The sequence below is a fragment of the Mugil cephalus genome, chromosome 9 (genome assembly GCF_022458985.1).
Source record: "Mugil cephalus isolate CIBA_MC_2020 chromosome 9, CIBA_Mcephalus_1.1, whole genome shotgun sequence".
Taxonomy (NCBI): domain Eukaryota; kingdom Metazoa; phylum Chordata; class Actinopteri; order Mugiliformes; family Mugilidae; genus Mugil; species Mugil cephalus.
The window spans coordinates 9,178,455-9,200,476 of NC_061778.1; the positions used below are offsets into that span (position 1 = coordinate 9,178,455).

The window sequence follows — 22,022 nt, forward strand, 5'->3', positions numbered from 1 at the left end:
CTTACATGATTTTAAGATCTGCAACACTGTGTTTTTAAAGGACATTTTGTGCATTATGAACATATGCACCGAGAAAGATCAGCGCATTAATATGGATCACAGCCTGGCTGTATTTTACCCAGTAATGCAGTCACTTTACATTTTTTGCCAGTGTATATTCTGTAGACCAGGCTTATTTTGCATGTAACACCAACTGCAGTGAAAGTGTCTGCAAGAGAATCTTTCCAAACAAGGTTATTTGTCTCACAGAGACTGTTTTGAGCTCCGACGATATTGGTCAGGGAAAGCAGCCTCGGTAGCTTGATTCACAGTTGCTGCTGCATAACACTAGGTATTGAATATTGAATGATCAGCCCCTGGGGAAATTAATGGGGTATCACAGCAAACGGGCTCTATCACAAGTCTGGTTAAAATGACAGTGGCAGGGAAGAACGGAAGGAAAGCAGCTTTGGGGTTGAAATCTCTGGGCTTACTTAGTGTTATCTATTGAAGTTGCAGAGCGGCAGGTGCCCAAGGCTTGACTCTCCCTCTCCCTCTTCCTGTGTACACACTTGACTCCTCTGTGGAAAGAGCAACAACAGCTGTTTAACCCGAAGCGCTATTGTCCGACTGAGGGATTTATGGATAAAGAACTGTCAGTGTGGAACAGAGAGAGGTGGAGTCACTGCAGTCTCCGCACTCAGTAGTCCCAATGTAAAACGACAACTATAGAGTCTCAACAGCTGCTCTGAAACTATTCTGCATACCTTGCAAGGTGCCAAACAAAAGCGTGTCCTGTGAGGAAGAAGAGTGAGCTGGATACCAGTAATATTAAACAAGAGTTTCAATGTTGAAAGCTTTTTTCTTTTTTTATGGGGGAACCCTGATACGGCTGCATCCCTGCTGGACACACTGTACTAATGGAGTCCAGCAAAGTGTCAATTATAGCCAAGTCCCAGATCCACTTTAAGTGCCAGATAGAAACAGGACACTGTGTATTTATAATTTTATGTCTCCACTGAGGCCACTAAGAAAACACAGTAGAAGTTGGCAAATGTTGTTCCTTAAAAGAGCACATTCATTGGAAAAATATACTAGAATGATGGTGAAAATGTAATCCTACACATCAGCTGCATAACGTCCGCTTCAATCAAAAATCTGCACAGTAAGGAAGATCTTTGCAGCATGGTCCTTAACAGATAACGTGCTGTCTGTTTTATGTTTTAATCATCATTTCTCTATGCAGGGTACGCTAGTAGCTGATCCAAGACTTAACCATTGATGGTCTGAAGACTTTACAGTGACTTGCTGAGAAACCTTCAAAGGAATAAGTAAAAGGAACATGGGCCAAGAAGCTTGGTTCATACAAAGTGTCAAAAACATTTGCAGGTTACAGAATATTTTCTAACAAAGAAGCTTTGCTGCCCTGCAAGTATTTGGAGGCCCACGGGGACGAGCTTAGAAAGTGGTGAATGTGGTGATGTTTGTGTCCAGTGGGTCTCGACTGTAAAGCTGGATTGATGCTTCTGCATTGAAGGTGAAAGGAAAATTCAACCTCATTCTGTCCCTTAGATGCCATCTACTCTGATGTCTTCTCTCTTTTCTGTGTTGCAGTAAAAGTAACTGAAAATAGCACACGGGTACAAATGCTTAGGTCATCTGTATAGGCTGTTTGTAGGCTTAGTGTAAAGCACTGGCTCATCTTGATCAGTATGCACCACTGCCGTGTTTCCTGACACCAACATGTCAGCTGTTAGGAAAAGAGGACAAGCATTTGCTCTCCTTCTTTTTCCTCATGGTGTAGCTGGACTTGATCTCCTGTCAGTTTGCTGTAATGTGTCAAACATTTGCCTTTTGATGCATCAGATGATGTGATGCACCGTGATGTGGCCAGTGTAGGTAGTATGTAAGTGAATCAGACATCGGGCTCTAAGGACTGGACCTCTGCTTGAACCTCTCCAGCCGTATTCACAATTCCGAGTGTAAAAGCATAAACAAACATGTTGGTCTCTGCAGATGACATATTGGTCATCATCGAACGGCTCAGTTTAATATAGTGTTGCACCATTAACCACAAGTAATGCATAAATCAGAGCCTGACCTGAGGGCTGGCTCACCCCTCTGCCCCACAGTCTTCCCCTGTGATTCAGGCAACTTTGACATTCACCTGTCTGACACTGCGGGCAAAGTAACAGACCAGTAGTTTTAACCTTTACTCCACCAGTGATTTAGCTTGCCTGCTTGCGCTGATAACACACTCTATCAGAGTCAGCCTGCGATGAAGGGATGAGGGTCTCTCTGTGGTGCTGCTGTGCTCAGGTAGGGCCTTTAGTTTACCGCCAACCACGCTCTGTGTGTTAGCTGGCATCCTCCTTTTATCTCAACCTTGGTAGCCTCTATTGCATCCACCCACTGAGCCTTAACACTCATCTATCTGCAGCACAAAACCATAGTGTGGAACCTTGAAACTTGCCTATGCAAACTCACACAGTGACGGCCTCCAGATCCATCTACTCAGGTGTCCTCTCACTGACTCTTAAGCTTGGTTCATCCGCACGGGGGCTCGGTTTGTTTGTACGCCGGCATTTTGATGAGATTACTTGTTAATTTACAGAGAGAGAGAAAAAAAAGCTAGAATGTTTCAGACATATGTTAGACTCTACATTGGCAGCAACTATAGCTCTTGCAACAAAGACACAACGGTCAGCTGCGTGACTTATTTCTTTAGTATGTCTTTCCTGCCATTCAGCACAGACCTTGATATACCCTGCAACTTCTTAGCGGCAATTACAGTGCCATATTTGAGTTTCTGATAATATCTTATAAAACCTAATTAACAGACGGACATTAATAAAGTTCTGAGACTATGTACATATTTCTATGTATATTTCTAAAATACCAATAAATATCAGTTGCATATTCCTGTTAACAAAGAAAAAAGCATTAAATGAACTCGCATAAGGTCCAGAATGTGACTATAAGGGTTTTCAGTCGAGAACTTAAATTACATTAAATCTTTATCTCAAACCAAATTTTTCGTGCAAACATCCGATATAAATATTCATTCATCCCATATGGCATCAATGATTCATTTTGAGTTTGGTACTTGTAAAATCAAGTCTTCAAGTATTTGTGAATGTCGTGTCTACGCGGAGCTTTCCCAATGACGTGGCCTTTTTTACCAGAACAGTCATCACTGAATAATGTGTAGTTCAGGGTTGTGTATTCATCAAAAAAAAAAAAAAAAAAAAAGGTGTTCAGTTGAGTTTTTTTTCTTCCCAGATTATTTCCCACTGACAGATGCTCTCTGAATCTGTGCTTGTGAGTGATTATGTTTGTCAGGACGGTGGTCTGTTTGCCGAGCACTGGAGGGTGAGATTGGGGGAGTGAGAATAGCTTCCAAAGATAGACAGCTGGAGCGCTGTGTTGATTACCACTTCCTCTTCTGTGATTTGAAATGGAATTTTCTTTCAGTAAAAAAAATAAATAAATAAATAAAATAAAGTAAATAAAACTCTCCGGCTATGCGGAGCTCTGGACTGAGCCGTTCATCTCCATGCCAAGACGCTGCAGACGCTTTCACTCATCCCCTGACTTAAGGGTCAGGATGGGACAGAAAAGCATTGTTTTTGCACTGTTGTCCAGATAAAGGATATCACACTAAGCTTGTGTGTGCGTGCAATCAGACTTTGTTGCACTTGCAATTGGAGTAACAAATTGTCTCCCTTGTAATCAGCCTCTCTTTGCCTGCTGTTCTCATCAAAATTCTTTGAATGCTCTGTTGCCATGGCACCTTGAAAAATCTGCTGCTGAGTTTTTTTTTCTTCCTCTTCTTCCTGAGATAGCAATTCAACTACTTTTTGTCTTCACACCTCACAGTCAAAATCACTTTGGATCAATTTGTGACAAAATTAGAACATAATACAAAAACAGATTGTCTGAGAAAAAAAACATACATCGAGAGAATCAAATGAGTAAATGTTGTGCTGCATACCTGCTGCTGGATTTCTGTAATTTAGTTTGAATGCATAAACAAACACCGCGAGAAATATGGGGTTTGAAATTGCTCCCGGCAGGACTGTGGAGACTCCATCAGGGGCCGCGGTTAAAACCGTGGTCACCTCTACTTGGCGTGCACTGTGATCTTGGGGTGCAGGATCTATATGCAGAACAAATATTACAGGTTCTTGATAGAAATGCTCAGTTGAACTCAGTAATCTCTCTCTCAAAAAGCTTTCCTCTGAAGTGCAGTTAAAGTCTGATATACCGTGTGTATCAGAGTTCAGAAACACCTGAGTGATCCGTCACAAGTTCAGCAAAGAGTTCAGCAAATTTGTTTTATTTAAACTAGTGCAGTGTTGGCATTTATGAGCTGCAATAACCAATATTTTACTGTGAATCAGATTAGTATGAGTAATATGAACCCAACTGAGAATTATTGCCTCTCTATAGTCTCTCTCAGTTTAGTGGGCATTTTAACATTTTTCAGCTCGTCGTTTTGGTTCCACATCAAGCCACTTTAATTTTGTGGTTAAGCAGGGAGCAGCGTGTTTTGGAAAAAAAAGGAAGTTTCCCTCATTATACCATGTCTGCACAGCAAAGTTTGGCAGAGCAAGCAACTAGCCTGTGACCAGAGGAGATCCATTAGCAGCTTTGGAGTCTAAAGAGCCTGCGGAAACCAAGCGGCTAACATGAGAACTCTGAAATTATTTTTCTTCTGATTATTATTGTATTTAAACCCTCAGAATGCATGAGGGGGAACCAGTGCCAAGGTACATGCAGTCGATGCAAATTCAACAAAAAATCAATAGCTATAAAAGAATAATACAGTTAGGTGCACAAACGTCTGGATGCTGACTTTATTTTATGTTAATTTGGTGGTTTACCACAAAATACCAGAGTCAGAGTTATATAATTTACACCGATCAGGCAGAACATTATGACTGCCTTTTTGGTTTAGTATCGATCTCCCGTGTGCCTCTACAAAACTGATCAGAGAATGGACATGGGCCTAAGGAGGTGTCCTGTGGTGTCTGGCAAAACACAAAGTTGTTAGTGGGGGGGCTTTGGGTCCTATGGGTTGAAGAGAGGGGTCAGTGTGGATCATCACTCAGTTTGGGACTGAGTGAATTTGGAGGCCAGGTCAACACTTTGTGCTGTTTTTCTTTTCTTTTTGTTTTGTCTTTTTGAGTAAACCGTTTTTGTGTGTCTGTGTCTGTGTCAGGCTGCATCCTGCTGGGGATGGCTGCTGCCATCATGGAGGGTCATTGTTGGTCTAGGCAGGTGTCAGGTCCAAAAGTTTCCCAGCTTAACACTGAATTGTCACAACATGGTCAATGCTATTTATTTCTCCTGTCAGTGGTTTTAATGTTGCGGCTCATAGGTGTATATCGCACGATTTTAATTTTTAATTTGATGTATTCACAGGCAAAGTTTAAGGATGACAACTTTTTTTTTTCTCAAGTCCTCAATTTAAAGCTGTCTGGATTTTAAGTCCAGCTGATTAAACTACTCTAATTTAAGCGTGTTTGTGCTCAGTTCAGTGTTTGAACTGTACATAGCATATATGAACCAACCAACACAACAATGTTAAATGACACAATTAAAATGGCTACTATATCAACATTATGTCTGCATCTTGTTCTGCCACCCCCAAGTGGCCAGAAAATGCTCATGAATATTATTTTACATAAAAGCATCATGACAATATTATTTAAAACTAATGAGAAAAAAAGAATGCATAATAACTTGGTTGAATCTTGAAATTTACATGTCAAAAGATAATAAAACACCTAAGAGGTACGGATTGATACACAAAAATGATTCATAATGTTGCCAGTCACAGTCCACAGTGTGGATTTCTAAGTTTAAAATCGTTGAATTTCGTGACTAATATTTAACTGACTTTCACAGGTCCTTGCTTGCACTCAACAGCCAGAGATCTGACATGTATCCTTATGTTCAAAGAGTAAAAAAAGGTGAAGATCAAATGAATCCAAAGGAATGAAACGTTCCAGCTGCTCTTGAAGAACAACAGGCAAAGCTTTAATGCCAAAAACCCACAGTCTGAGCCTCCATCAGGGTTACGTGGTAATTTGCAGTCAACCATAAACATATTCAGTCAACATCCGAAATGCCTATAGCCCTAATTGACCATATACAAGGAACACAGAAAACATTTCGAGGACTGCAGGCATGCAGAGATTCATTAACTGTAAAACAACAGCTGTGATGGATGATTTCATGCCCTCATGGAAAGTGAAACAGAGTGCTCTTTGAAATACTGAACCACTGAGTGCAGCAGCTCCATTAAAAGAGAGGGTGTCAAAAATCATGTAGAAAGCCGCTTTAAAGAGGCCAGACATCTCATGTCTGTTTTTTTTTTTTTTTTTTTTTTTTGCCATTGAAACTGTGTATTTTTGTCCAGAAGGATGTGATTTAAACTTCATTACCAACAAAAAAAAGAAAAAAGAGGGAGACCTCTTGGAGCTTTCCTTTTTGCAAGTTTTAACTCAAGATGTTGTTTTTCATATACTAGACATTATCTTGTGACAGTGATGACTGTTTTTGCGGCCCCGACACATTCATGTTGACTCTTAAAGCTTTTGTCTTTGTTGCTAAAGAGCGGCAGTATTCATTTTGGCTGGAAACACAAACTCAGGGCTTGTGAGTGAACTGTGTCTCACACTTCCCCAGATGGTCGCTGTCTGTCTTTAAGGTGTACCACACTAGGGTATACTGAAGAGTCCTTAAAGCAGCTAAGTAGTACTTGTTTTGTTTAGAGAAGGACAGGCCACGGCTGACATACGTATGTGAATTAAACATGCAGGCATGATGGCACCATTGCCATGGGTAACTAATAGAAGTGGAATAATGTATAACATTTGTGTCTTTGTGAGTCGGGTAACATAATAATAAAAGCAACCCATTATTCAAGCAGAACCAACAGCAATTGCAGGAGGGATGTCTGCCATACATATTCCATATGATATAGACGGTACAAATCATTTTATTGTAACCCTCAAGATGAGCATTGTTCCACACAGATCTGAAGACAAGCATGCTTGAATAAATGAAAGCAGCACAGAGAGCTCTACATGCATATATGTATACAGTATGTACCACACACAGGCTGACCTCTGCTGCATCAGAGGCCTCCTGCGGATGCCGGATTTTACCTTGTTAAAAAAAAAAAATGCTCTTGAGCCAATTAAGGACTGTCTCACGTCTTCGCTGCATTGTATGATGAGAACATGTTTTTACAGCACATAAATGGGATTTTTTGAGCGAATGTTCAGGTTGTTTCTGTTTAAAGAGGACAGCTCTAATCTGTCACAAAGAGCTGTATGCACTGACATTTTATTGCCACTGCACGAATTCTAATCCCAGTTCAAGGTTACACAAACACTACCAGCTTTCATTGACCGGCTGAACTGTTGGAGAGTCACATTATTGTTCCTTTGGGCTCAACCAGGGGAGAAGAAATTAGGAATTTTACTGTCCTTAATGGAAATTGATCCAAGCAATTTGTTAAAACGGCGACACGGGCAACTGTGTCGTGTCAAAAATGACATTTAGTGATGTGGACATAAAGTACGAAGCCTGCTTTCTTGAAGCTAAACAGAGCAACCTCAATATGTAATACGTTCCAGGTCATTAAACACACGCTCTGAGGGTGTTAGTGGCCGGGTGGTGTATACGGGAGGTGAGACCCCCTCTCTCACCTTTTGCATTTTAGGGAAGGCAAGTTTTCCCGATTTGAGTGGATGGACCGGGATCACACTGACCTAATCTGCTATTATCCTTTCAAAGACCAGTGTGCAGTAATTTCATCACTTTGGCGAGTGGAGACCGTTAAGATGGACAATATCTCAATAACATACTAATCAATCACTTTTAGAGTGCATTACTGTGAGAGGGAGCTTTGCCCCACAGAGTGCTGCCTGATATAAATAGCAGATTGGCTTCCTCCGTGGCTCTTTTTCAATTTCCATCAGTATTCGCTGCATGTATCTCATGCTGCTCACCCGCCTCATGAACACACACTCCCATTCAGATCGCAGCAATCACATAATGAAACTTAAATTCTGCAGCACGTCCTGCGGCACAATCATATTTTGAAGGATTGGCATCTGTTCAGAAGGCGCAAAACTACTTTCAGGATGCATTTGAGTGTAACTTCACATGGTTCCAGCCTTTTTAAAGAGAACTGTGCAGTAAATAGTTGTTGAGTTACACTTAAGTAGGTCTGCTTTGATGTGTATTTTGAGAAATATTGCCCTTTGACAGAGGGAGCGCTGTTTGCCAGTGCGTGTGGCTCCCGAAGAGAGTTAGCCACATCTTGCTAATCCATCTAAAATGCCCAGGAGGTGCCCCACCCATTCTGAACTGCCCTTTAATTACAACAGACTGCTGCTCTTGTAGAACCGCCCGTGCATCAGATAACTATGACACCTGTCATGTTACACTAGCAAAACAAAGATGATGTGAAACAAAAAGAGGATGTATTTATTGCAAGAGAATGACTAAGATAAAGACATACTGCTATAAAGCCTTAATGTTCTTCTAATGTTCCTTTTCAGTGCATTAATGTCTCTATGAAAATGAACTTTGCTATCTATGGTAGTTTTATTTCTTATCATTTCTACTTTTTTATAGTCTCACATTTGGGACCTGTTATGTCTGATACTTTCGCTGTGTCTTAAATTTTCTCATGAGCTGAGGTACTTTTTATGGCCTATTAATTTAGCTGACAGAAGACATTTAAATCTGCTGTATTTTAAAGGTGAATTTGTAAGTCCGCATTCTGAGCTCCGGCACATCTCCGGTCCTCAATATCCACCATTTGGTGTACACACAAAGCCGGTCTGTTCAGTATGTGTGATGCTCCTGCAGCCAAATCAGTGGGATTTGATGGGATTTGTCAAGCAAACCAGAATTCCCTTTCTCATCACATGTCCCGTTGCCTCTGCGCAAGCAGACAGTTCACTTGGGGATGAATGTGCACAGAAAAGGACGTTCAAAACATGTTTGCGAACACTGGCGTTATGGTGGAGAAGAGGTTCTTTCTTTGGCAACTTCGAAAGGATTAAGCATTGTTTTTGTTTCTCTGGCAGTAGGGTATTCATGTTTATCGATTTATTCATTTTCCCATAGGCTTGAGATCTCATTTTGTGTTCTGGGCTAAGAGGAGTGTGCGTCCCAAAGGAACACAAAGCACAAGGTGCTGTCTGAGCCATGTGGGTGGTCAAAGTATCCCTGCTCCTGTTTATTATGAATCAAGATTAAAGAGGATAAAAGATAAAGAAATAAAGGGGTATTCATTAGAGGCTAAAGCAGGGAGCATATCCACCGCCTATAGATGCATGACTGTGATTTTTAAAGTGCAGCAATGACCCAACACCCCTTCCATCTACTCCCTCCCTCTCCTCCCTCCCTCCCTGTCCACTGTTGCAGTATCTTGTTGTGCTGGACCCATCCCAGAGTATCACAAACAGCCCACAGCACCCCCTCTCCTCTCTGTATTAATCCACCTTCATGATTAAAACATTTCCTTCTCCTCTTCAGAAAAAAAAAGAAACCCTCACTTTGGAGAGTATTTCCGTTAAATGCAGCCCTAAATGACATCACATTGCTGCAATGCTGCACTATCCATGAAAGGTGTCAGTCGTTTCCCCTGATACCAAGAATTTGTCCGCTGGCCACTTGGCTCTGCTCTGCTCCAGACATCATGGCGTGGCAACATGTATTCCTTCATACCCGGCTCCCGTTACGCAGGTGGACGCCTGCATGAGGAGTAGAGGCGCATTTGCAAGGAAAAGAAAAAAAAGAAAAAGGGTTGCCTGCTCTGTTCTCTGGGACACAGCGTTATATTTTCCTGCCACATCCCGCACGGAGAAATCGACCGCATTGCTTTGTTGAAGGAGCGGACGGACCAAGTCGTGTACATATCTCTCTCCATATATATAAAACTAATTGCTCGCATGGGCACGCACAGTATTATAGGAGAGAGAAAGAAAGAAACACGCGATCAGTGCATGGGTGGGATTCCTTCATTGCGCTTCAGACAGGGGAAGTTGTGACAACAAGCGGCTACAGTGGAGGCAAACAAATGGCAGCTTAACAGGCGTGATGACTGCGATGTGCGCCTGTAATTAAAGGAGAGTTTTCGACCTTCGCGTTTCTTTCTTTCTTTTCTTTTTCTTTTTTTTTCTCTCTCTCTCTCTCTTTTTTTTTGATGGACTTGAAGCCTGAATTTGACGCCAACCTTCAACCGTCTGACGCTTCTCCGGGAGCGCAACCCAGCGCTTCAAAGGGAGCTCCGGACTGCAGCTCTCCATCCTGACACCACCTCAGCTGCGATTCGTAACAGCCGTGAGATTTACCGGGGATCTAATCCGCCGTGTTTGTGCGTTACAAACCCACACGCTGAGGGTGGACTTGATACGACCGCGTACCGTAGCTTTAAACCCATTCGAAGACCACTCGGACTCAAGTCTCGGACTCAAGCCCGGGCTTTCGGATTTCGGGGGGGTGGATTTCAGCTTTATAAATTTTCGCCTTGAAGCCTCGGATCGTTCTGGGATTTTAGGTGGGGTTTTACCCCGACGCAGGTAACTGGAAGGTACCCCACTGTCTTCTTGTTGAAGACACTTGAGCGGCAGATTGTCGCTCGTCACGTCCCTGGGATTTTTTTTTCTCTCTTCTCTCCAGCAGATCCCTGACCAGCCTAACAAGAAGGCTTTTACGCGTTAATTTGGAATAAATGAACTCTCGTCTCCGTCTGAGATCCGCTGTGAATTTATCCAGTGAGACAAGAGTGTGGACGTCTAAATTATGTGCAACATCCCTTTGGCGTCTTCTATATTAGTCCTACTTTTGGTAAGTGTCCTAGACTTGGTAAGAAACGTGGAATGGACTTGGGCAGCTTTGACACATGTGTGGGTGAAATGCATGTCTCTATTACGAGTGAAATGTTTTCAGATCTAAGATGTGCGCATATGTTGTGCAAACTAAACATAGAATCGCAGCTTCCTATCTATCTATCTATCTATCTATCTATCTATCTATCTATCTATCTATCTATCTATCTATCTATCTGTGCAGCAATGTACTGTGCATATTTATATCTGTCTTGCTTGCATAATGTGCAACTCGCCACTTTAAAGGCAGCCATCCACACTAGTCTGCTGGATATGATGCCCGTCTAGCAGAGATGTGTCCAGGTTCCTTAAGATATACAGCCCCTCACATGGCGGAGTAGTTGGTATTAGTGCTGTTACACAATCTGTTACAGGGAACGTGCTGGGCCCCGAAACAGTCGTGTCATGGTGCATGCTGGGCCGTGGCTCCTACCTGTGCAATGAAGACTGTTTAACAGTGACACATGAGTTGAATTCCCACAGACAGAAGCGCATTTGGGAAACGGCCCGGGCGTGTCTGCATCAGCACGACGCAGAGACCGGAGACTTTTTCATATCAATTAGCAGCGGTGGCAGCTGAGCTCCTTCTAGTCAGGGCAGATTGCACTGATTTCTCAGAGAGTGGACGGTTTAGCTGCGGAGTCATGGAGCCTGATTGATGAGGAAAAACTTGTTAATGATAACTTCTAAGTTTAAAAGCTGTACTATATGCTTATTTTTCATTTCATGTTGAGTAGTCTCCTCAGCAAGATGGGTACACTGCACTGTATATACAAGCTGCACATGATCTTTTGTTTTAAACAGCCGGCTAAGAAGGTTTAGAGATGATAAAGGGTTACAGAAACACTGATCCAGCATGGTAATGATCTCATGGGCGCTGTGAAAGAACGCTTTGCCGTTACGTTAGCAGGTGGAATCTTTACTCTTTCAAATCATTTCCCAGTCACCCAATAAGCTCACGCTCCTTAGCTTCAACTCTGCATTTGTGGGAAGTTTGTTACACCCCTTGAGAGGTCAGTGTCTGCTCTCCGGAAAATACGCGTTCATCACTCAGAGGAAATCAGCAACGGCAGACAGGAGAAGAGGGTCCAGGGTGGCTGCGTGGAGGTATAGGTTGTAAATCTATTAGACTGAGGCGGGGTTATATGTCAGTATCTTACACTAAAGTCAAGTGAACATCCTTCATATAGCTCTGCTTTATCTGCACAATACCTTCAGAGACGTCCCCTGGGAAGGACCAAGGCACTGGCCAGCTGTGTGGCTTCATCAGCGTTACTGCAGTGTGTATTGCCACTGGAAAACGGTGCATTTACCAGCTGCATCTACTGTATGCACGGTCCTTTAGCATTAGTGATTCATATATGTTCCTGCGTGGCAGATTACCCCACCTCTTGGCTGTCTGCGAATGTCTACAGTAAAATGAAAGATGACAGTTGCCATGAGGCCTTGGCATTTTTTCATATTGTGATGGATGTCTGAGAATAATAACATCTCAAACTGTATTTATCATATTAGACGCTTATGGTTAAAAACAAGCGCAGGAAGCAGACTCGGGGACTTGGCTCAATGTTACTGTTAAGTGTTTTAAGTGCTGGTTCCACCGTGTGTTTTTGACAGGCTGAGCGAATAGAGCAAATTGAAATTATGTTGGGTTAAAACTGTGCATCGTGCAGGTTTTAACATGGGGGACTTGAAAAGACTTCTAAAAACAGAGGTTAATGAGGTTTCTTCTTAGGAGGCTTGATACCCTTGAGCCTTATTGGATTTGTAATTTGAATTAGCAGTGTGTGCAGTGGGGCTCTTATGTATTTAGATGTCCTTTTCTTGTATGTGTTGCACTAAGCGGCGATGATCGCGTCTTTGGCTTGTCACCGAGTTGCAGGATGTTACAGCAGAAGCTCAGAGCACTTGCTGTCACGTGTTTGCCTAATGAAATCAGGCAGGATGGTCATTATCGTTATCGCGCATTATTGCCAACACTTCCATGTTCAGCAGTGCTAACGCGGGCGGGATACGACTGCACAACAAATTCATATCCCAGCAGGTAATGCATAAAAAGAAAGTTACGATGGCGTGCGTGCACAGATTTTTTTTTCCCCCCATTCTCTGCTCTCTAGGTTGCTGTATACGGGCCGATGGATGAGATTAATGGTGCCTCTCTGCCTTGCCATTCTGTTGCATTGTGTTACAGCAGCTGCTCACGGTGCCGGTGTCATGTGTTAGCATTATGAAATTGGGACCAGTAGAGGGTTATCGTCCACTGCAGGAATGAAACACGAGCTATTGATCTGTGTTCTGTTGAGTACAAAATCCTTCATAAGACAATATAAAGACCTGCGTTTGTTCTCTATACAAGACTTTTTAAAATAGCTATTTGAAGTGAGTCATTCACATTTTGACATTTTCAGAATGTTCATATTTGATGTGAAGATGATTTTTTTTTTTTTTTGATATTCAGAGCAGTTATTGCTAAAAGTTAAAATGGTAGTGTGACTTTAAGCATGATTCTTCAGTAGTTCCTGCAGTGCAGTATTATGGTCCATAACTTGTGAGCTAATTTGGAGATGCAGAAATAAGAGGTTCAACACAGCATTATGAAAACAGTTTTTTTTTTTGCACAGAGAAATGTTTCATTTTCTTAACATGTGAAGGGATATTGAATATTCACCTTGGAAACTCGGACAACTGCTGAATTACTGCATTATTAGACAAACAACAAAACATCTGAGGATGCCATGACTCAAACCACAAAAAAGTGCTATCAGTGGCTAAATAAAAACTGCACCCTCTTGTTAAGTTGGTGCATTTTTGACCCTGCACGTGGTAAAGAAGGGAGAAAATAAGTACCAATTAAGTTGTTATCAGTCAAGGGAACGAGATGGATGTTTCTCCCAAGGCAAGTCAAGTTATTTAGTGCTCAAGATGCACGTGAAAAAAAAGTTGGAGAAATGGCGTAATTGCTGCTCGCCAAAAAGATCAAAGGAGTAGCCACGAAAGCACTGAAGCAATTAAACTGGAGCCATTTTTTTTTCTTTTTTAGGGTTAGCGAGTGACAAAGTGCGGGAATAAAAAAAAAAAAGTGGTGGTGCACTCAAGGCTCTAAACACTGGAGGAAACACAGGTAAATAACGTACAGGCCTCGAGAGGCTTGAAACACTTTTCAACATTGCTGCATCATGAATTTCAGTCGGAGCAGTAAAGGTTGCACAAAATGGCTTCTGCAGTGATATTGTTTAAGTCTTAAGTAAAGCAGTTTATTACTCAGGTGATTATTGAGTATTTGATACGTTTTGACTGCATCTTCTTCTTCTTCAGTCAACGGTGAATTGTTTGATGTTGAAGACCCGGAAAGTCTTTTTGTGTGTGTGTGTGTGTGTGTGTGTGTGTGCAGATGTTGGATATGATGGTTCTTCACAGCGAGAAGGTCACAGCTTTTTTGTGCACGCGTGAAAAGATAAGGCAACAAATTAGATTGTAAACTGCATTTTTCCAGCTTGAAGGTGAATGTGACTTCACTAGCTTTGACGTCTGACCTGTCCTCAGTGCACCTTGCCTCTCTCGCCCGGTGCATGCCGGGATAGGCTGCTGCATCCTGTTACTGTGAGTAGGACAAGCAGTGTTGAAAATGGATGAATGAATTGCATTATTTACCCTAAGTGACTTTCTCTGTTGCTTATGTTGCCATAAATATCTTGCAGTCAATTGAATGTCGGTTGAACGAAAATCAGTAAAAGCTGAGCAGCAGAAAACTCTGGAGGACTTCCCAAAAATATGATTCAGAGGTGCTTTAACCGGAGTAGGTAGACCGTATTCCTACAGACATTCGTATTCTGACTCGGTAACCTTTGGAAATAATGATTCCTTTTTATCTCTGAGGCTTTTACACTCTCACGTCTGAGCAGTATATCTGAATAAGGAAAACTGTCATTTATTGTCAAGGAGCATGAATGTGGGCCTGGAGTGCTGCTAATGGCATGTTGTTTGTTTCTGACTGATAAAAATGTAAAAAGGTGAAAGACTGACCATCTTGGTGCTACATGACTGCTGTCACATGTAAAATGGAGTAAGAGGGTGTGACCAGCATGTACAAATGTGTTCAGGTGTGGAGGGCTACTGAGGGGAGCCCTGGAGAGTCATTTTGAGAGGGGCTAGGAATTCATCTCAAAGTCCATATTAGGGAGTGAATTCTTCCATGAATGCTGTGCAGGATGTGGTGCGATGCTGAGCTGAGCCTAGTTGTAAGCAGGTTATAATCCAAACATACCATATTCAACCTGTCTAGAACAGCTGGAGTCCTCACAGGCATATTCAGCTGGGAAAAGCATGGAACCTGCTGCGAAGCACATGGCATTTAAACAGCAGAAGAGCATCACTTCTATACCCATGAGAGCCACTCCGTGCTACCAGCCAGTCGGCCATTCCTTCTGTTGACTCGGGTGAGAAAATTATTGGTGGCATCTGTCCCCCTCAAGAAACAGTGTTGTGCACTCACCCTGCCACCGTGGAAGTCTTTAACCATTGCTCCTGACACCGTGTGTCAGAGCCTTTATACGGCCATTTAAATAAAGTGATACGCTATCATGTTGTACACAAAACACAAAGGATGAGTGCAGTATCATAGCCGACTCCCAAACAGATGCCTTAAATGCCCGCTTCTCGTTTTCCGCTGCTTACCTGAAGGTGACATTGATTTAGATCATGCTTTCAGCTGCTGCATCTGGTCATTCTGATCAATAACTTCTACTAGAACAGCATTTCCCTTTGGCCTCTCGAGAAGGCCAATTAAGAGGCCTTCATGCTCTCACATGGAATCTGAAATGTGCACAAACACTATCTTACCCACCGTCCCATTAAATAATGCATAAGAACAATATATTATTGGAGAGCGCTTACGACCACAGGTCTTACTAGTCCTATTAAGACTTTCTCCTCTGAACTAAGAAGCATTGGACAAAATGCAGTGCATTTAATGCACTATTCAGTCTTGTCTGAGGCATTAGGAAAAAGATAATGCCCCCACAAATTACTCCCACTGAATATGCCACTGTGATGAGAGATCGTTCCGTCCCTATCCATTGATTTGTTTGTCAGAAAGTCGTACGACGTGCTCTTCATCAGACTGCAACAGCCTCATTGGAGATATCTGACTGTGCTGCCTATTAAAGGCGGCCAGACTACAGGAGCATTAAGTATTCTAGTGAACTGAATAGTAAGTAAGGAGCCTCAACCTTCACACTCTGTTTTCTCGGTTCAGGCTTTAATAGAGAGACACATGCATAATCCATCGCCTCTGCACAAAAACAAGAAGTCTGTGAACATTAACTCGCAAGTGTTCATGTTTTAACCTAGTTATTTTTTCAAAGTATTGATGCATGTTGTTCCATGACAGCTGTGCATCACTTTATGCCATTTGATGTTGTGCAGCCACAGTCAGAAATCCTATCATTTTAGTCTTCTCTGTGTTTTAATAAAGAACTTGTATCTCGAGATCTAATCAAAGAGCATGTTGACATCTGAAAGATTTTCTTGAAGGTTTAATAAAGTATTCCGATTCTGATGAACAATCCTGAATTCTTGCCCACAATTAATAGAGGAAATAAGACTAAATCTCTCCGTAGCCTGTGTATGTCTGCCGGGGGGGAATTTCACAGAACGGCGGATGCATCGATATGAGTCTAACTAAATCATCGCAAACATGCACAGCCTTAACAAGATGAAAAACATATCACCTCAAAGAAACGGCAGCAGCAGAATAATCTCAAATTTGGCCCAAATCCATAAAAAAAGTTTACTTTGGTGCAGTCTTTGGTGAATGGGTGATTTGATGTCTGTCTAATATGCACACGGAAACTGATGGTTCACTGCCTTGGATTTTCTTTTGGAAACAATAACAACTTACCAGGTTCATTTCAAAGTGTGGCACACTATATTGGTGTAAAACCTTAGAATGCCTCACAGCTCTGAAATACTGAGTGCATTTTCCCTAGGATAGATAAAAGGTGCAGCTGGATGGGAATGCAGCGCTCATGATTATTGATCTGTGTTTTCTGAGAGCAGTGCATGTAGAATATGTCCCTCATGTTGGCTGTCAATGAAATAATTATGTTGAAAACAACATTACTTGCATCATTTCCAAAAAAACAAACAAAAAAAGAATGTTAAGATTGTTGAAAAGTAAGTCTCTTTAGGAAGAGTTTGTGCGGTGTGGTGTGCTGCTCTATTTATTTGGCTGTATTTTTCTTTAAGTAAGCAATATAACACCTTGATCAGCACATCGTCTCACATACAGCATGTGAGCAGAAGGACATTTAAGCGGGGAGAGTTTCTTGCTGATGCTGAGCTCGAAATCTGGCTCAGGAAATCTATCCCTCAGATCAACATTTATTGGATGTTTCTATCCGGGCTTCCAGATTGTCTGCTCGAGTTCAGCTGTTAATTACAAGAGCTTGTGCTGCTGTAATGTTTCCAACAGTGAGTTAATTTGCAGAATGCTTAATTTCCGTGACCCTGCTTCAGGATTTTTGTATGTTCTGAATGTGCACAGTCACTCTAATGCGACTGCAGGCTGACCGGCTGTTAAGTAGGTCGTATGAAGCCTGTTGAGCATGAAATGGTCATGCATATGTTGGGTGACCACGCTGAGCGTAGCATACATTAGCATAACATAATTTATACGCTACAGCTAAGATACCACGCAGAGCCCTCAAAAGAACTCTCAAACTCCCAGGCTTCTGGTAGAAGACCCGAGTTTGAGGATGTTATAGAAACTAAACCGTGAGGGTGAGAAGGTCATTGTATATATATAATTGAGTCGGTGCACAAGCACTGCACATTCACACGCATCTGTCAGTAGTAGCTGTTATGCCCACTTAACAGCCTTCTAAAATATACATACTCAATACAACGACCCTCTAATAAGCTCAACCAAGGTTAAATACTTGGAAGCAGCCCTCTGTTCTGGTCGGACCTTTCTCTGTGAAGTATGCATGAGTTTTCTCCCAAGGTTCAAAAACACGTGTGTTTGGTTGATTTGGCGATTCTAAATTGGTTATAGGTTTGCATGCGAATGAGAATTTTTGTTTGTCTCTCTACATTACCTGCATTAGGCGACCCGTCCAATGCCAGATGATGCTGTATCGCACGGCCCTCAGTGTGATTAGCTGCTTAGATGATGGATGGATGGAGGAGGTGATGCAATCTGCCACTGCACATTCATCACGTTTTGCTTTAGAATAGCACGGGTAAAGCTGTACAGGGAGTATGCAAAATAGTGTTTATGATAATGAAATGGCCTGTGGTTCACATAGATGTTTCTGCAGCTGTTTTACCATCACTCACCATTTCCTTTGATCATTGCATTCTCCATCCATTTATTAACAATAGAACTGAACGACAGTCCAGCGTCAACCCACCGAACTATAATTTGGGAGTCAGCTTTTGACCGGTTACACGGGCTTGATTGTTCTAGTGTGTTATAATTTAAATATGTATTTATTTTACTATAGTTCTCTCTGTTCTCTCCAAATCTCTGTATGTATGTTTGAATGCATCAATCAATAATCTAGCTACTGATCCATCTCTTAGACCAGCTGCTGGTGTGTTATCTTATTTTCTGGATTATTTAGCTAATTTGTACATATTAACAGAGGCTGGTTTTGCCAGTGATGGGAAAGGCAAGGAGAAACTTGAGACTATAACTGTAAGATTGTTAAATTGTCTACAGTGCTGCAATGTGATGTGATTAAAATGCCATTTTCCAGGCAGTGAACAGTGACATTGTTGAAAACGGGAGATGCATTCAAGAAGAAGGGGAGGGGGGGGTTCAGTCAAAACCTTTTTGGAGATCCTTCTGTCATTTAGTGGGTCACTGACATCATCCCAAAAAACTTACTTTATTTCTTTTGGAACCGAGCCGCTTGTGAAGTGGATCAAGTGCACGCTATACTTTGTGCAGCTACTGCCAAGTCACAATGCAGCTTCAGCCAAATAGAGCCTTTAACAGACTATAATGGCACAATATCTGCAGTTTACTTGTCCTTAAAGCCGGTGGAAGGCCCACTTACTGTAGGAATACAACAGCACAATCTTACCAGTCATTGCGAAGAAACTGCCTTGCTGCTGACAATGTGAGCACATTGGATTCTCTACAATAAAGACACTATCCCATATAAGCGTGACAGTCCTACGTAAATGGAAATCTGCTCAGGGGAAGGAATTTAGCCTTGCCATTCCAGCACGCCCGTTTAATGCGAGCACACTACATTCAGCTCAAACCATGAAATGATCGGTCCGATGCCAAATGTCTTCATCTGATCCAGTGCCTTCACCATGAAGTGCCCTGCCAAATTCCATAAATGTGAAAAGCAGTGTGAGATTTGTGAATTTTTTTTTAAAGAAATGAGGATTTTCTACCACTTAATATGCACAGGGACTGACCATACCAGTGGTAATAATCCACTCAATAAACTGCTATTTTAAAATTGGAAATTTCTCTCTGGAGCATTTCTGACCCACGGCACTGCCAACGGACATTTAAGTGTTTTATTTAACCTGCACAGTCTCTGAGCCGGCATGCTTGCATAAGACAGATCAGGTGAAGGGTGGGTAGCCATTTCCTCGATGGAATCTTTTGTGATGTGGGGAATCGTCTGTAAGGGCCGGCACTCGGGGCAGGTGCGTGACATAGGCTCGCGTGAGATGTGAACAGGCAAAACAAAAGCTACACAAATTCACATTTCACTGTTGGATGGAACACGGCAGCGGCAAAACATCCTCAACCCTCGGCGCACCCGTCTGTCAGGATGCATTGAGACATGCCAACCAAACTCGTGTCAGAGGAATCGGTGGCCACCAGAAGGTCAGCTGTAGATCATCTTCACATCAGTGGCACTGAGACGTGAAACAATATGATAGATTTGTGGTGTGATACCGACATTTATATACTACATAGCAAACAAACCAACCCAGCCATGTGAAGTGATAATCTTGCTAAAGAATGGTTATCATCCTGAAATCAATAACTGTGTTCCCTCTGTCTTTCGGGGGCCATCTTTGCTTACGGTTATTGATGATCCTCTTTGACAGGCTTCAGCCGATCAGTTGATTTGACTGTTCTGACAAACTACTTTATCTATCATCAGGCCAGATAGATGATGGCTCGATATAGGCTTTATGGGCTGGGTGTCTATTGACTAAAAAGGCCTCATTTGTGGTGGTAAAGATTAGTGAGGTAGGACATTCATAAAATGTGTCAGCCTGCTCCTGGACGCCTGAATGGATGGACGGTGGAAGACTCGGGGCCTATCTTGCAGATAATGTAAATGAATTGGGACTTGATTTTAGGGTTTTCATTCTGCACAAATCTATTTAACTACATTTTAATGAAAAATATTCAATGAGAGTGCAAAGTTATTATTTTTTATTTTTTCTAGAGTCAGTATTTTTACTTATACTGGTGTACGTTTAAACTGCTTAATTGAACACGATTCTTACCAAGATAAATTAGTTAACAGGGGTTTCCTTTTGATGGACTACCAACGTCCTTGTGCATCAACAAGAGATTAAGTGGATTACCAAATGACAGAAGACAGGAGAAGTAAATGACACTGACCATGTGACCTTGTGACACTCCAGCTTTTGGACTTTGTATTTGTTTGCATGTTTCTTAGACATGTACCACTAGTACCAGTATTTTTTTCGTTATGGAATGAATTTTTAATATACTGGCATACCGGTGTCTTTCATTCCTTAGAGTTTGGAACATTTAACCACAAGATACTGTTTCCGACCAGACCATTTTCAATGTAGTGCTTCTAAACAGGCATGGTGCAACTGCGTAATTGTAAGGAGTGGTGAAGATGGAAAGAAACTAAACAAAAATTCTTGTGCCAAAAAAAGGTGCCTTGACGGTTGTTTGGGATTCATTTCATTTTGGGTGACCAGATGTAACCGGTTTCTGGGGACAGTCCACATTTTGGATGACCTGTCCCCTGGCTAAAGCTGCCCCTCAAAATGTCCCCAATTTTAGCTTTTTATGAATGAGAAGAAAAAAAATTGCCCGCAGATTAGAGTTATTACGGTAGCCGGTCACACTGCTATTGACATTACAGACATAACAAATCTTAAATATGTTTAAATATGAAAATATGCCAAAAATAAATAAAACCGTAATTGTCCCTGTCTTCATTTCATCTTGATACCTTTAATTTTTATTTATGTATTTATTTTTTTTTATCTCTGAGGTGCAAATGTCCACTAGTGTGGGATTATTCTACAATATTTACTCATCATCACAGTAAAATAGTCCATCCTTAGTCTATCTATTGCCTTAATTCCTCTGTGAACTAGTAGAAAATTTTGTGCACATGTGATTATGCATGAAGACAAAATACATAATATACCATGATACACATTTTTGGTCATACCGCCCAGTCTATGTACCACCCACCTAGACCAGACAAGACACCCCCACCCCATAGCAAAGATCATGATTTGGGTTGAATTGCAACCTTGATCCCATCAGGCTACAGCTTCTCTTGCATTGTGGTGATGAGTCCTGACTTGACCTGGAGATTTTACATGCGTCAAGAGGTCATCTACGTAAATATCAATTGTTTTAACCTTTTAAACAGTCTGCCACTGTTGTCTTATTCGTGCTGAGGTTGGGCAGAGTCATTTTTTTCTTTTTTTTTTTGTGCTACCGGCTTTCAGTTTGTCTGAACGATCTCAAACCGAGGGCTCGTTGCTGCAGAAGAATATGTTTGGTCTTTTAAAATGTCCAAAAATATTTGAAAAATGTCCATAACCCAAAGGTATTAGAGCTACAACCAATTATTGTTTTCATTATCAATTTATCTCTTTTATTAATTGATAAGCTTGGACTAAATAACCATAGTTCCGTGAAAATAAATCCAGCATAAATCATGAAAACATAAATATAAATTGAATAATTACTTAATTTGATTAACGACTTTCCAAAAGTAGTTGCTGCTTTTCCCCCAGTTGAATAACTTTCTGATTAATGAAAGAAACAATAAATTCATTATAAAAATGGTTAATTTTTGAAAGTGACAAACTGTTATATGCTTTTAAAATATCAACAGATGTATTAGTGGGGCTTTT

General features: G+C 41.6%; 1 protein-coding gene across 2 annotated transcripts in view; it reads left to right on the forward strand.

Moving 5' to 3' along the window:
- Nucleotides 1-22,022, forward strand: part of lrfn1 (leucine rich repeat and fibronectin type III domain containing 1) — a 199,911-nt gene that overhangs the window by 76,616 nt on the left and 101,273 nt on the right. The window contains exon 1 of one of the 2 annotated variants that reach the window (XM_047595002.1): nt 9,676-10,860. The exons of the other annotated variant lie outside the window; for it this stretch is intronic. The gene's annotated coding sequence lies outside the window, so the exon portion shown is untranslated. Of the gene's footprint in view, nt 1-9,675; nt 10,861-22,022 lie in introns of those variants that run through there. 2 annotated transcript variants of the gene reach the window in all.